The following is a 15944-nucleotide window of genomic DNA, read 5'->3' as shown; positions in this document are numbered from 1 at the left end:
CCCGAGCAACCGTGGAGTCTGCTAATACTCTGAAACTTAATTAATTTTTTATATATATATTTTTTTTTCCCAAGCAGAGAACAGTGAATACTCTAGCGCGACATTAAAAAAAACCTACGAAAACCACCAAAAAAGCACACATCTGCTTTTTTTTCTGCAGTAAAAAAGGATTTTCAAACCTTTAGGTCACAATTTCTAGAAAATAAAAAAAGGTTGGTGGCCACTTCTATACAAATCAATTCACACTGTGCTTGGGCAATCCCGGAGCCTCTGAAGTCAATGGCACAATTCCTACTGATTTCCAGTAGTTAGGATTTTGATTTCTATGATTCTATTCTAATTCTATGATTCTATATGAATCGTTTTACTCTGTGCTTAGGAAAAATCCCGGAGCCTCTGAAGTCAATGGCACAATTCCCACTGATTTCCACTAGAGTTAGGATTTCGCTCAATTAGAATAAATAGACCTTAAAGTGGGTATAAAAAATAATTTACTCCCATATTAAGGCCCCTCTGTGCTTTCAGAGGGGTCTAATGTGTCCTTAGTGTATATAAAAATCATATGTTTGAATCAAAAGGACAGAGCAAATGTATATCTTTGAGTCAGCACCAAAATAACAAAAACCGAATTAATATATCCGATATTTCAAGTCAGACCTTCCAGTTTTTCCAGAGTAAGATATTTCATCACCACATTTTGCTTTTAGGGGAGTGTTAAGTGTGTGTTGGGGGCGGGGAGGGAGCGGGAAATACAGGTGTAAGAGATAAATTACTTTTTGAATTCCGCTATTCTTTGGCATTTCAGCCTTCGCCAGAGCCAATACTGGCCATATCGTGCCAGCTGAAGTGCAGTGCTGCCCAGTTACTGCCCTGCTGCGTGGCAGCTCCCCCAGTTTACCTGATTTTGGGGAAGAAATGAAAGATTTTCACATGTCCCTGAGGCCGAACACGCAAAGCTGGGGAGAAGAATCGGTGCTTTTCTCCTAGGGAGTTTCCTACCCCTCCTCTCCCCCTCCTCTCACCTCCCACCCTCTCCCCCCTGCCATTCACAGGTTTTTAGAGCATTTTTAAAGGCTTGGCTGGTTTTAATGAATAGGGACACAAAGGGGGAAATAAACTGCCCGGTTTATGATTGCTTCTGTCATCTCGCTGGAGGAAGGCATGACGAGAACTCACACGAGCGTGGCTTTAAAAAGAGCATTGCTGTGTATCTACCCTGTCCTTTTTCATAATTTCTCAGTATCTGTGACACTGTGAAGCCCAAATATGCTGAGGAAATCCATCACTAACACACACGGCAGGGACTCCGTAGTGTAGAGCATTGAAAAATTATGGTGAAAATAGAGATACATGCACTTTGTGCCCAATTCTGCTCTCAGGGAAGTTAACGCCAGTGCTCCCTTCAACTGTTGGGGGGGGGGTGGTGCAGCTTGGAGTCTTTGTTCTTTGATTAATAATTCAGAATTCATCTGAAATCACACATCCAGCACACTCCAAAGCTGCACAGGGCACAGCGCGTTGCGCGTCGGTAATTGTACCCCAGATCTGGCCAGGGCTGAATATCTCTGTCCTATCGACGGGACAAGGGGTAACGGTTTTAAATTGGAAGAGGGAAGATTTAGATCAGATATTAGGAAGAAATTATTTCCTGTGAGGGTGGTGAGACACTGGAAGAGGTTGCCCAGAGAAGCTGTGGCTGCCCCATCCCTGGAGGGGTTCAAGGCCAGGCTGGATGGGGCTTGGAGCAACCTGGTCTGGTGGGAGGTGTCCCTGCCCAGGGCAGGGGGTTGGAACTGGATGATCTTTAAGGTCCCTTCCAACCCAAACCATTCTACGATTCTGTGATTCTATTCCAGGACAGGAGATACAACACATCGCTGCTCCTCTTTGCTCACTGCCAGGGAACAAAGCCCAAATTATATTTCAGGGTAGAGGGCACCATCTGAGATGCAGCCCAAGAGAGGAGAGCCCCTGCTTGGACATTTAGGCAAAGCTAAGCTGGAGGAACCTGAGGATGCCTGAGGATTTAACAGGCAAACTATCGAGGGTGTGTGGCCAGGCATGGAAATAGGGAAAAAAACCACCCTGAGCACCTCATCACGAGACCTCAGCAGGTGGGGAACCTGGGGTGCAGCCCTGAAGGTATCTGGCAGTGCAGGCATAGCCCTGGTTTCTCTGGCTGCGAACCAGAAAGGAAAGTCCTACCCTACTGCAGGGGAACAACGAGGAAAAATGCACAGCAGGTTGTGAGGTCCCTCGTGACTGTGGCCACAGGGTCGTATTCACACCAAAAATATTTGGAGGGCTTGATGCCCTTTGGGACCGACAGCTGCCTACTAATCAGGGAAAGCTTAGATAATTGCTATCTGAAGCATCTGTGTTACAGTAGCCTCTCGGATCCGTTAGTGCAATTTTAATCCAGATTTACAGGCACCACCTTCCTCCTGCACCCAGGCCAGAGGGTGGTCGAGCAGCTCCTAGACGGTGAGAAAGAAGTTCCAGTTTTGGAGCCCCTCTCTGCCTCTCGCTGCCGAGGCTGGAAGGTGACAGACGACAGAGCCGTTACCATCACAAATCACTCCCGGGCTGGATGTCCATCAGGCAAGCACCGTTCCAGCACGGGGCTGTCTGGCACAACATGTGCCTGTCATGGACGGCTGCACATGCAAGTTTTCCCATCTTGTAGGAGATATTTTGACCATATCCCTCCTGACAAGAAACAAGTCTATTTATGGCGAGCTGCTTCTCATAAATAACCCAGCCCTCACTACGCTGCAAACACGTGCGTATTTGGCTTCTAGTGTTATTTATTATCCTATTTTTTTTACATTTTCTTTCTTTTCCTCCCACTGAAAAAGCAGCTCAGGGAACTCCTAACTTTATTATAATTACTATAAAGAATTCTACAAGGTTTCAGACCTCAAGGTCTGTTTGACCTCCATTGTTTTCTGTCAACAGTGGCATTTATAAATACTATAAATACTTAAAGCGTGGGTGTCAGGAGGATGGGGCCAGTCTTTTTTCAGTGGTGCCCAGTGACAGGATGAGAGGGAACACTCACAAACTTGAACAAAGGAAGCTCCATCTAAACACGAGGAGGAACTTCTTTCCTGTGAGGATGGCAGAGCCCTGGAAAAGGCTGCCCAGAGAGGTGATGGAGTCTCCTTCTCTGGAGACATTCAAACCCACCTGGACACGTTCCTGTGCAACCTGCTCTGGGTGGACCTTCTTTGGCAGGGGGGTTGGACTAGATGATCTCCAGAGGTCCCTTCCAACCCCATATCATTCTGTGATTCTGTGATTTCATTGCTCAAGAATGAACAATATAATCCTGGGTGATTGCATGGTAAAGTGAGATATTTGCTCTGATCAAATTACACACTGTGGGAAAAGGCAGGTGTTAGGGAGCTGCTGACAGATCTCCGATGCTCTTGCTCATCCCCAAGACTTGCTGAGTCCCACCTCTGGGTTAAAGTTAGAGCAGCCTGTGGGCTAATCTGAATTATACTCTCCTGGCAGTGGTCACTGGAGGGGCTTCTGCCAGCCAGTGATGGGCTGGATGAGATGAAATCATGAGCTATATCCAGCCACAGACTGTACGTTCCCCACCTGACAGTAGCACATGGACCCCTTTCAAGTAGCAAATCTAGATTTTACTGAGCAGAAAAATCTCCTAACGCTTGACCCCCACTCAGGGAGCAGAACTAGCAGGGAGAGGAGGTGGGATGATAGAATCATAGAATCATAGAATGGTTTGGGTTGGAAGGGACCTTAAAGATCACCCAGTTCCAACCCCCTGCCCTGGGCAGGGACACCTCCCACCAGACCAGGTTGCTCCAAGCCCCATCCAGCCTGGCCTTGAACCCCTCCAGGGATGGGGCAGCCACAGCTTCTCTGGGCAACCTGTTCCAGTGTCTCACCACCCTCACAGGAAAGAATTTCTTCCTAATATCTAATCTAAATCTCCCCTCTTCCAATTTAAACTGTTACCCCGTGTCTTGTTACTACACTTCCTGACAAAGAGTCCCTCCCCAGCTCTCCTGTAGGCTCCCTTCAGATATTGGTAGGATCCTGTGCATCCAACAAAGCTGCTCAGCGAAGGTGGCTTGGAGGGACTTTTTTATGGCACTGGTAGAAACCTATGGGCAACTGTGAAGTCAGGCTGGCTTTCACGTTCCTTCATAGCTTGCAAAGGAAAATGAACATAAATTTTTTTATTATAAACTGAGTACATCTCACCCAGAAATCAATGCAAGACAAGTGCAGAACTCTCCTCCCATGTGCCAAACCCTTTTGGGTTGGATGGGAAGGAAAAGAGGTACCATGGTGCACCTCAGCATCCCCTGCATGTGGGGGAACACCAAAAAAAATATGTCTGCAGATGATCTAATCAGATTTTTTGCACTAGTGGCTGCGATCCCTTTTTTGGTGCAAACATTAAGGGATCAAGATGCTGCTTGACAGAGCAAAACTATCGCGATATATAGCTTGAATAGAGATGCCAAGGAAGGCCAGCGTGTGCTGGCCAGCAGCAGTCCAGCATGACCAAAGAAGCAGCAGTGGAGCTCGGTCCATATGTTTGTCCTGCTCTCACTGCTGAGCAGAATCCTGCCACCCCAGTTTCAGAGCTTTGAAGGCCAGAAGGGACCATTATATCACGCCGTCACCAGCCCTGGCTGGGGCTGCCCGGGCAACAGATGGCTGAAATGTAAGCAAAGCTCATCAGGAGAAAAAAATTCTGCTTTATAATAATTTTGCAGACAGAAAAGAAAAAAAAAATATAAAAGGCAACCCAAGCCCAGTAAATTCTAAAACTCTGTATAGAGCTTTAATAACAAGGGGAAAAGAAAAAACCACAGCCCTGCAGTATTTTGTTCTGGAAGCATCAGAAGATGATGTTTATAAAACAAATGGGGCTCCCCTGGGCTCTTAGCAGCTGCCAGACTGTTTCATCCCCTCTTTTAACAGTGGGAAGCTTTTCAGACAGTGCTGGCAGCGAGGGGTACTCGAGCGGGTCGGGGCTCTGCTGAAGGCTCAGCCCACGCCACCGCGACCCTCTTTTAACAGTGGGAAGCTTTTCAGACAGTGCTGGCAGCGAGGGGTACTCGAGCGGGTCAGGGCTCTGCTGAAGGCTCATCCCACGCCACCGTGATGTCCTCAGAGGAGCTGTGGGTTGCCACCACTCATGGAGCGGTGCGGCACAAGGTGCCCTCTCCAGGTGGCAGAGGTGGTGTTTAAGCTACCCGGGAGGCAGCTGGCAGTGGGGAAATCACCCAGGACTGAGCACCAAAGCAGTCCCAAGTCCTCTGGGCCACCTGCACTTCAGGCAAGGGGGCTTCCCAGCGTTGAGAGAGGAGCAACCTGGTGCAGGCATCTCAGGAATGTGTTGGAAAGGTGCCTGCGAAGACACGGTTAACCCCCAAGTGCAATTCCTGCAAGAAACATCTCTCTGTAGTGCCCATGAGCACCGTAGCCCACAGGGGAACCAGGAATCTCTGTAGTGCCCATGAGCACCGTAGCCCAAAGAGGAACCAGGAAGTTGGACTAGATGGTGGGTTGGGTGTGCCCATGAGCACCGTAGCCCACAGGGGAACCAGGAAGTTGGACTAGATGATGGGTTGGGTTGGATTGGATGAAGTTGGGTTGGACTAGATGATGGGTTGGGTTGGATTGGATGAAGTTGGGTTGGACTAGATGATCTCCGGAGGTCCCTTCCAACCCCATGTGATTCTGTGATTCTGTGAAGGTGGCCCAGGGGCAGCAGACCTGGTGTTGAGCTGAGCTTGTACCTCTTGAGCTGCTTTGGCAGCCGTTGGGCCACAGCCTGCATGGTGTCCAGCATCTCACCCCGCAACCACGCAGCCCTCTGCGCCCCACTCCTTTCTCTGTGGCGTCGGGATGTTGCTGCCCCCCCAAAATGGGGGGGGAAGGGGGGCAGAGCAAGGCACCGACAATGGTCTGACGCCGTTTTCATTTTGCAGTTGGCTGCATAATCTGAATAGAGCTGGAGAGGGCTGCGGGGACAATGAGTGAAAATTCATTTCTGAAAAAAAAGATATGACAGCGTCAGCGGTGTAGGGTGGAAAACCTGCCCCGGGTAGTGGTCTGCTGGTAGCCTGTCATAAGCAAAGTGACTTTAAAACTTCAAGAAAAGTCTAGTTAAAGGGCTTCTGATGGGCAGAGGGATCTCCAGGTTTCTCCAGCAACTCTTCATCTCTCTACTCTTCACTTCCATATTGGGTTCTTCCCTCTCGACTTCCAGGACAACAAATCTGCTGTGTAACAGCAAATCTCCCCCAGTAACTCCCCTCAAAGGAGGTGAGGAGCAGACCAGACCAGAGCCCCAGCCCTGCAGCGCTTCACGTGCCATCGGCAGGGCCCTCCGCATTTATAAATTTGTACCAGCCTATGGATTTATCTTAGAGCTGGAAATGAATAATATAACACAGTAAATAGTCACTGGGGGAAAATCCAAACAGGCCATCATTCATGCCCTAAATTCTTTCCTCATATCTATCCTGCTACTACTTACTGGCCAGAAAAGGCTTTGCACCGCAGTAAAACTGTCTCCCTCTGGTAAAATGAGAAAGGGGGCGGAAGGCATGGAGAATATTTGCATTTAACTTCATCTCATGGAGACAGAACATTAAAATGCTATTTGGTAACTTAGTCATAGAGAAGAATAGCAGAGCCATAGGCCTTTTTTCTTTTTTTTTTTTTCTTCTTTTTTTTTTTTTTAAGATGTAACTCTTTTAAGAGTCCCCTTAAGAGCGCTCAGTAGGGTGTGTCAATATTGCTCCCCATGGAAATCATATGGTTTGCCTATGCAGACAGTGAATTGTTTTGTGGCTGTGAAATATTGTGTGTTGCCCTGCGAGCAGTGGAGCCAGTGGCTCGAGGAACCGTTGTTGAGACTGACAGTTACATTGTGCCACTGAATAGTGAAACGGCAGAATCAAAAACGCAAGTGGACCCAGACAGAATGTCCTGACCTTTAAGTAAAAGGCTGATTGGATATGGTGGGAGCTCCCCTTCATCTTCCACCATAATCCATTACACCTTTCTCGGCGAACCCTCGTAATTCATGGAGCCGCGCAGATACATTTCCCATAGAATTTTTTGTACATGCTTATCATTAAATTTATCTCTTATAACTTACTTGCCTTTGTAGGGTCCAGTTGCGAGGTGGAGTGTCAGCTCCCTATGTTGAAGCATTCACAGCCTCCTGCCTCAAAAGTGAGTCTGCTCCTGGCAGTGTGAAAGAGCCCAGCAATAATAAATTTGTAGGAACCCTGTCAGAGGGAAAGCTTCTGCGGCGCAGAAATAAATGCACGCAAAGATATAAGGACCTGTGGTGGAAAAAAAATAAAATAACAGACCCCCAGCCACAGGAAAGCTGTGAACTTTATTACTCTGCGTTCGTATTTTAAATTTGTCTGAACCCGACTGTAAAGTATTTGGGGCAGATGCATTTTATGCGTCTGTGAGCACAAGTAGGAAAGAAAATAATTATGACTTTATTAACGTCGGCTGCAAACTCTGCTTTAGAGAGGATGGATGCCACATAAACAAAAGAGAACAAAATTGTCTTCCTTCTGTCTTCATCTTTAATTTCAAATTGATTCTTACCACTTTCAGTAGTTTACTTAAATAATTGCGATGTGTGTAGATAAGAAGAGATAGCAGGGTGGAAAGACACTGATTAATTTTTAATAGAATATTACTAGAGTGTGTGGAAATTTGAGTTTCCTTCTTTGAATGCATCACCTTGACCCTGGAAGTCAGAACTAGTACAGTTGGTACCCAGAGCTGGTTTTTAGTGATGACAGAGTGAGATGTATATTCTCTATCCCCACGTCCAAGTGCGTTTTTTCTTTAGAGACAACTGAACTTGCGAAAACTTTTTTTTTTTTTCCTCTAAAAAAAGTATTTTAAGGAATGACTGCCCCTTTTTTTTTTTTCATTGCTCCTTAAGATAAGTTAATGACCTTTATTTTTGTGGGTTTGGGAGTGAAAGCTTTTGTGCATTTTGCAGGTTTGTATTAAGGACCCACACATCCATTCTGTATTACCGTACCCATAAAGACGTATTCCTCTGTACGAGGCTGTACATCCAGCCATGCCATTTGCCTGGATGCTGTCCCCTCTGTGGGTAGACTACCCCGTTACAGACACACATTCCTCCTGCCCCACGGTATGTGCTTCGCCCACTCGCTTTGAATGAAGCCGCGCGACGGCTCCCGACGCGGCTGAATGTGGCGCTGGCATTTCTTGCCTCCCTCTTCTGCGAGGGGCGAGAATCTTCAAACTCAATTAGCATTTTAAAGAATAGGTTCAGTTTTGTGGTCCATTAAAGTCGGCTAAATTGATGCACTGCATGTCTTTATTTCAAAAATAAAGCTGAACAATTAAAGCCCATGTCTCTTTGCTCAGCTTTTGATTCCTCACAAAGCTTTCCCACTTGCTGCCTTTGGATGTAATGTTAACAAAGTCAGTTAACATCAAGAGCAGCGCTAACAGGCATGGCACAATTCCTTGTTTTTGCTCAATCAGTCTGTGTTCAAACTATCAGTTTGATTTATTTGTCCACGCTGACCCTTATTCACCACTTAATTATCCTCGTATAATGTTTCAAGAGCCTCCTGACACAAGGAGAAAGACAATTGCTGATGTTCTGTGGAACAACTGTTGACCTGATGGCCAAAATGATGACTGCGGGTCGAAGGTTGGTCTCCTTTTGAAGGACCCACTCCATTCTTGAGGGCTCTGGCCGGAGCCACTTATCTCGGGTGCCGCTGGCACCCGGTAGCCTGCTGGCCCCCCCGGTCCTCGCAGCGAGCCTGGGGTCATCCCAGCCAGCTGACAGCCAGCCGAAAGAGTCGGGGTTTGGGGTGGGCAACTGGTGGGCTCCTTCCAGTCCCCTCCACCCCTGCTCTGCTCCACCATCATCACATGGGATCCCTGGAACTTATTCTGGCATCGTATTGCCAAAATTGAGACCAGAATCACATCCTTTTGGAAAAACAGATGCTGTTAAGCACGACAGTCCCTGAGGAAAGGGGCTGGCCCTTATTCTTACAGCAAAGGACGTTGGTTTCAAGTCCCCACCGTGTGTGCTCAGCCCCAGAGATGGTGCACAATGACCTCCATTCATCCGGAAAGGGTCCTTTCTGCTGCTCCGGCTTGGAAACTCTGAATGACATTCCTATTCGTTTCCCATTCAAAAGCGAATAATCAACTAATAGGTTAATTCTGACAGGACACTGGCATCTCATGGGGACAGAGGGCACGGTCCACATTTCCAGGGAAGCTGAAGCGGCGCTGGGGAGCCGGGGAAAGAAGGGGCCGAAGGGACAGGGAGCAAGAGCCTGGGCAACTTCTCCAGGCATTTCAGCTCTTTTGGGCTGAGCAGGGTGAAAATCTGGCCCTCTTTTTAAAAGCAATATCCATCTCAAGCATAGGCAGTCAGGGCACATCTAGTTTATATTTTTTTTTCAAATAACTGAGCATGCGGGGTTTGTATTTTCAGCAAATTTACACCATTTCAGATCCCAGCTTGAATTCTACCACTTACAGAGGTGCTCAGCCATAAAGGTCTAGCATCCTCACCGCCACCAGATAAAACCTGATTGCTCAGCTCTGCCATCCCCATGCCAGGAGGACCTTTCAGCAACACAGAGGCAGCGGGTCCACTCCTTTGTTGACCACTCCATCTAGTTCTTTGGTGTCATCGTTGAAAGATGGTGTCAACATGTTTATTTCTGGCTCACTGATCCCTGCCCATCTTCAGAACCTCAAGGAGGACTAGCAATCATTGCAACTGCGAGGAGATTTTGGGCTGCTTTAGGTGGGATCCTCCAGTGGGATCCAGTCCTTTAGGTGGGACTCCAGCCAGTCCTGGAGCAGAGAAGTCCCGAGCAGCCTAACTCAGGACCTCCCTTACTGGTGTTTATGGTCCCCAGCCACCACCGAGCATCTGAGTCACAGCGAGGGTGAAACCCCAAAGAGATGACATGGAGGCCTGGACGTCAAGCCAAAGCGTTGGGTTCACCAGCCCATGAGAGACTGGGGCATAATGCTGTGGTGCCTGGCCTACCACTTTCTTTCAAAACTCCCGTTTGAGAAGAAATGTTCATACATTAGTATTATTGTCATCTGAAAGGCTTTTAAGCTTAGTTTTCCGGCAACAACACTTTATGTTTTCATTTTTAATGAAAACCCAAAAGCTGTCAAAGAAATATTTTGGCAGGACAGAGAAAAATCGTTTTCGTTGGTCTTTTCCAGGAGAGAAATAAATAAAGAATTCCCCAGCTGTCCTTATTAAATCACAGACATCTGATTGCGAAGGCAGGATGCTGCCAGCTCTTCCCTGGTTCTTCCCTTGCTGTTCCTGGAAAATAACCCTCAGTAATCCCCGGCACTCATATGTCCAAACCCCTGGATGAGCAGGGACTGCTCCTGAACTGACTAGAGGAGCAGCAGTTGACACCTCCAGACAGCAGAAGAGGAAGGGATTGCCATATTCTCGTCACAGAGGTAGACCTGGAGGCTGCTGCTGGAGCATGAGGAGTTTTAAGTGACTTGCTCCTCGAAGCCTTGTGTGCAGCACACGGTGGCTGCTGGCTGCTCCCCACGGCAGGGACCACCAGCCCCCCTCCTTCTGCATCCCACGGGTCAGCAGCAGGAGCTGGGTGCAGACACCTGCCTGGAGTCACTTCAAAAGCCACCAACCATCAAGTGGCACAGTTGTTCATCCAGGTCTCCCAGTCGGTTCCAGACAAGGGGCAGGGTGGGAGAGCTGGTGTGGGTCGGAGGGGCTCCCATGGGAGCTGGGAGCACAGGCAGAGCTCAGCCATGGGACGCTGCTCAGCCACGAGTGTGGGGCCACCAGTAGACAGTGGCCAGAACACCCTGGTTTCTTGGCTTGGCCGTGCCACCAGGGAGAATGTCACCATCCTTCCATGCAGCAGCTGTGCTGGCGTGAGGCTCAGCACCAACCCGTCCCCATGTGATGAGCCTTGGTCTGAAACCCGCAACTTTTATCAGCGCTAGGAAAATCAAATTATGGCTATTTTATGGTACCTAGGAGAGGGCCAAGAGTTTCCCTGAGAGCTCATCTTTCATTTTGAAAAGAGCATCTAATCACTTAGGGGGCAGAATAGCAGGACAGGGCAAGTCTCAAACCTTGTCTGAAAGATGGAAAATTTATGGCTGCAAAGGGCAGCGTATATCAAAGAGCTTTTGGCCAAGGCTCACCAATAAAGCAATTCACCTACTGGGTGATGTGAGGACAGAGCAAGATGAAAGTAAAGTTCGATCATTTCTTCCCATCGCAACAAAAAGGTTGATAAAGAATATACTTGATATCAAACAGAGCTTCCTGCTGTCTCTAGTTACCTGGGAGTTTGGAGCCTGCAGTTTGAATAATGTTTCCTCCATAATAGGGTTGACAGCAGAAGTGTGGAGAGACTGATGGGCCTTCATGCAGGCTCAGCTTTTGTAGTTCAGGCTCATTCTTTATTCTCAGAGTGGAGCGGATAATAAATGTGTAAATAAATAGTTACCAATCTTCTGGCACGGTAAAATAACTAGTTGCTTTTCTTGCCCTGGCAAAAGGAATTCAATCACGCCGCCCCTTAAAACCCCGTCGCTCCCAACCTTCCACGCACTCTGCAAAGAGCTGGGGAAAAGCCCTTTGCGTGGTTGGAGACGGAGTGTGGGCAAATGTTAAATGTGTCTGCCGAGAGGACTGGAACAAAACAGCCACCGCTCTCATCTGGGGGAGCTAAGAGCTTATAAAAGAAAGAAAATTCAGGACTTTTTTTTTTTTTCCCCTCCCTTTGGTTTATAAAAACAAGCCCGCGCTAAATTCTGACTCAGTTCTGACTCAGCCTAATGCTATTAGCAGGGGGTTTTGTTTAATGTGTGCTCCGAGGAAACGATAACAGAACTGAATTTATATTATAAGCCACGGTCCTTTTTATAAAAATACCGGGCTTTCCCTTTGACTGCTGAGCTCTGGGTTTATCACGCCAAGTTCATCAACCTGGGAGAGGGTTTTGTCCCTTAGTTCCACAACAAAGAAGAGTCATGGGGAAATACATAGTTTAGTAATGTGGGGGGGGTTTTTTGTATGGTTTTTATTGCTTTTTTATCAGTTAGGTTGATGGTTGGACTAGATGATCTTAAAGGTCCCTTCCAACCTAGACGATTCTATGATTCTATGATTTTAATATTTAAATGTTTTTAGCTGTTTTGTTGTGGGTTTTTTTTTCTTTTTTTCTGTGAGTTACACAACGTTTAAGCCAATTATTCCAACAGCAGATCTAAGTTAAAACACTGCACAAACGCTTGGGATACATCTGGGCAAATTAAGCATTTCATCAATTTATTTTCCATTAAAACACTAGGGGAAAGTGCGCTGTTCATCATTTTTTAACTGTTTGCTACTGCCCAGCCCTGTGTGTAACGAGGCTGCTGTGTACTTCTCTGGGGCTGGCCGGGGTTGTACTAATGAAAAGATGCTCTTGGTGAGTTCCTTATGCTTTTCAGAGAAAATAAACTGGGTAGTTTCAAGGAGATGCCCAAGAAGACGAGAGGGAATGCACCCTGTGAAATTCTCCTAAATTAAAGCATAATCTCTGGGGAAGACCTTTAGTGATGACTGGAAGTGCCATTATTCCCCTCAGCTTGGTGCTTCAAAGGCACTTTTTTTTTTTCTTTTTTTTTTTTTCCCTTCTGTGAGGAACTTGTTCTCAGGCAGCTTGAAATGAGAGCTGGCTGAATTTTTCCTTTTCAGAAAGTAATTCAAATGAGAACTGATTCTCAGGCATAAAGTTACTGCAGAAAAATCTCCTTTTCAGCATTGCTTTTAATAGAAGAAAATGCAAATTGCTCAAATAGACATAATTTCTCTAAGATTCTCTCTTTCTTTTTGATCAACTGATTTATTTTTTTTTATCCACAGTCAAAACATTTACCTTGACCTGCTTTTTTGAAAACTGAAGCATTTCCTGTTTCAGTTTTAGTTCTGTAGTGACAACAAAAATGTAAAAGATTCTGAATTTTGATGGAAATGAGAAAGAAAAAAAGAAAAAACAAACACATGGGAAAATAACTGACATTAGGGGACATTTTCTGCTCTGCTGACCGATATCTATCTTAACTCATTTGTAAAATAAAACCCAACATAATCTGAGCCCAAATTTTGGAAAAATGGGATGCCCTTTTTTTATCCTGGTGTTATAGAAAATGCTTCTTGCTCCCCAAAGGGCAGCAGCCCGTGCGAAGCCAGCACCCTGAGGACATAATGCAGAATTCCTGGCTACAAATTCAGGTGGCAGCTCAGCCCCCAGCAGCATCCTTGCCATCAAAGGGCTGAAGCCCCCTTTTCAAGTTAAACACAGCCTAAACGCAGTGCTAAATAGCCGCACTGGCACTTCATTAATTAGTAAATTAATGCCTCTAGCAAATAGCCTGTCTGCAGGCTGGGTGTCTGTTTCCTCCGCAGATCTCTCCAGGCGATATTAGCAGCCAGAGGAGTAAATACAACCACAATGGGTGCAGATTTGACCGTCTGTGATTTAAGTGATGAGGAAAAAAAAAACACAACCACCTTCTGAAGGCGTCGATGAGTTAATGCCACCCTTCTGTGGGGTGGTGTCAGAAGTGCCATCACACCCATCTCAGGAAGGAGCAGAAGAGCTTGTGTTTAAGGCGCTGTTTTTTATTGAAAAGCGTCTCTTTTGGTGATACAGCAGCCACCAAATCCCCGACTTCCAGAGCGGAGGCTGACGTTAGGTCTTTGTCTCAGCAAGTGCATTCAAGTGCAGCAGCCACGGCGTGGGGAGCTCTTTGCCGGCCCGGGGACAGCTGCAGCAGAGGACTGTCGTGGGATCACATCTTGTTTGCAAGGGAGAATTTCACCCAGAGGGCTATGATGTCCGCGTTATAGAGAAAATTTTAGAACAGAACGGTGAAAGTGGGTAAAACCCATCTGTTTCACTGCGGTGACTGAATTCCTGCGCTCTCTGGAGCAGGGAAGAAACTCCCAAGCTGCCGTAAAATAAGAGTCGCTTGCTGATCCAAAGTTATGAACCCTGATGGGAATCAATCATAGAATGGTTTGGGTTGGAAGGGACCTCAAAGATCATTGAGTTCCAACCCCCTGCCATGGGCAGGGACACCTCCCACTAGAGCAGGATGGGAGCTGGAGTGAGAAAATGGGACTTAATGGAAAATCCGCGCCGATGCAAACAGCGCCGGACACCTCCCACTAGAGCAGGATGGGAGCTAATGGGACTTACTGGAAAACCCGCGCCGAAGCAAACAGCGCTATGATCGCTTCGGAGGCAGGGTCATACCTTGTTTGCAGATAACACGTGGCTGCCTTCTTAGTCTGCTTCCCTTCTCTTCAAACACTGCCCAAAACCAGCGGTGGGGCGCTTTGGTTGCGATGTTAAAGTTCTCCCCATCAGTTTCCTACATGTTCAGGTCCACAAAGCCTGTGAGATGCAGCCAGATTTGGAGCTGTTCGAAGTCTAAGGCTCAGCTTCTGGCTTCTCTCCATCGTCGTGGCAGGTCATTCCTTCTAGGAAAAATACTTCCTGGCTTCGGCTGGTTTCAAAAATAATCCTATGTCCATAAAGAATAGAAGTTTCACCATAAAAATCACTGCTACGCTCCCTCCAGCTCAGCAGCTGGGAACCCGAAGGCGAGCAGGCGCGGCGCCCCTGCAACACAGAAGAGCTATTTTTAGGGATTTGTTCCAATTCCTGCTTAATATAGATGTGCTGGCACAACCTTGGGCTGACAGGTGAACGCTGGTGGAAGGGCCTGCAATTAGAGCGGCGGAGCTCGGCTTCCCCTGGGAGGGCCACAGAAGCCCCTGAAGCTCCAGCAGAGAACCTGGGCAGGATCCAGCAGCCTTTTCTTCTCCGGCTCTCTACCAGAAAACCCGCCAAGCACGAGCCGCTCCCTCAGGGCCCGCTTCCTAAATCTGCCAGAAAGGAGGTCGGGAGCTCTTCCTTTGACTCCTCAAGGTGTCAAGGTAATCCCTGATGGAGGTGGGCATTTGGGTGGACAGGACTCAGGTTGAGATCTAGTGATGAGAAGGACTAGAATGAACAATAATCATAATAAAAAATAATAAGAAGAATAAAAATAGTTATTATTAATTTTTTTCCTAATTATTATTACTACTACTATTATTTGCTGGTCTTATTAAAGACAATATTTAGGCCCTCACTGGATCAGGGTCTCAGTTATTACAAAGTCGTCTATTCCTTGATTACTGACAATAGTGGAAGTGGATTTGCGCTGTTTTAATCATTCAGCAAGGAACAAATGCATCAGAGTCCAAACAAAGACAGCAAATGGTTTCTAAGCCTTTACTAATACTTATATATATATTTAAACTGGAAGTAATGGGATAAAAATTATTATTTAACAACCCTAACTCCATCGCATATCCTAAAACATATGCTTTATACCTACTTTTTTACATATTATTCTCATGCTCAGTGCAGCGTGAACACCCTGCAAAAATCATATTCTTGTAATTAGAGGACATCATGACTGCTCCAAAGATGTGAAAGACAAACTGCCTTTTCTAGCCCGTGAAAGATATTCTTCTGCATTCTGCTTTAGAGGAACTAAGCAGTTAAAACATGTGAGCCGCCGTCTGCCTTTCCAAAAGAGCACAAAATCAGTTTATTGTCAACACATGTCAATATATTTACTTGCACCGAGGAAATGGCTTCTGTTGATTGTTTTCAACCAGGCTGATGCCTGTACGCCAGATTTGCAAATCAAATGTTACCACTACTGTGTTTCTGGCAGAAGAACTCAGAGCTGTAACTGCAGCACTGGAAAACGTCTGTCTTTCCCCGTCACCTGACAGCGTTTGCCGACGAGGAGATGAGATTGCAGCCTTTTTTCCAGAG

Source organism: Calidris pugnax, unplaced genomic scaffold (assembly GCF_001431845.1).
Source record: "Calidris pugnax isolate Ruff unplaced genomic scaffold, ASM143184v1 scaffold43, whole genome shotgun sequence".
Lineage (NCBI taxonomy): Eukaryota > Metazoa > Chordata > Aves > Charadriiformes > Scolopacidae > Calidris > Calidris pugnax.
This window is presented reverse-complemented; position numbering follows the sequence as displayed.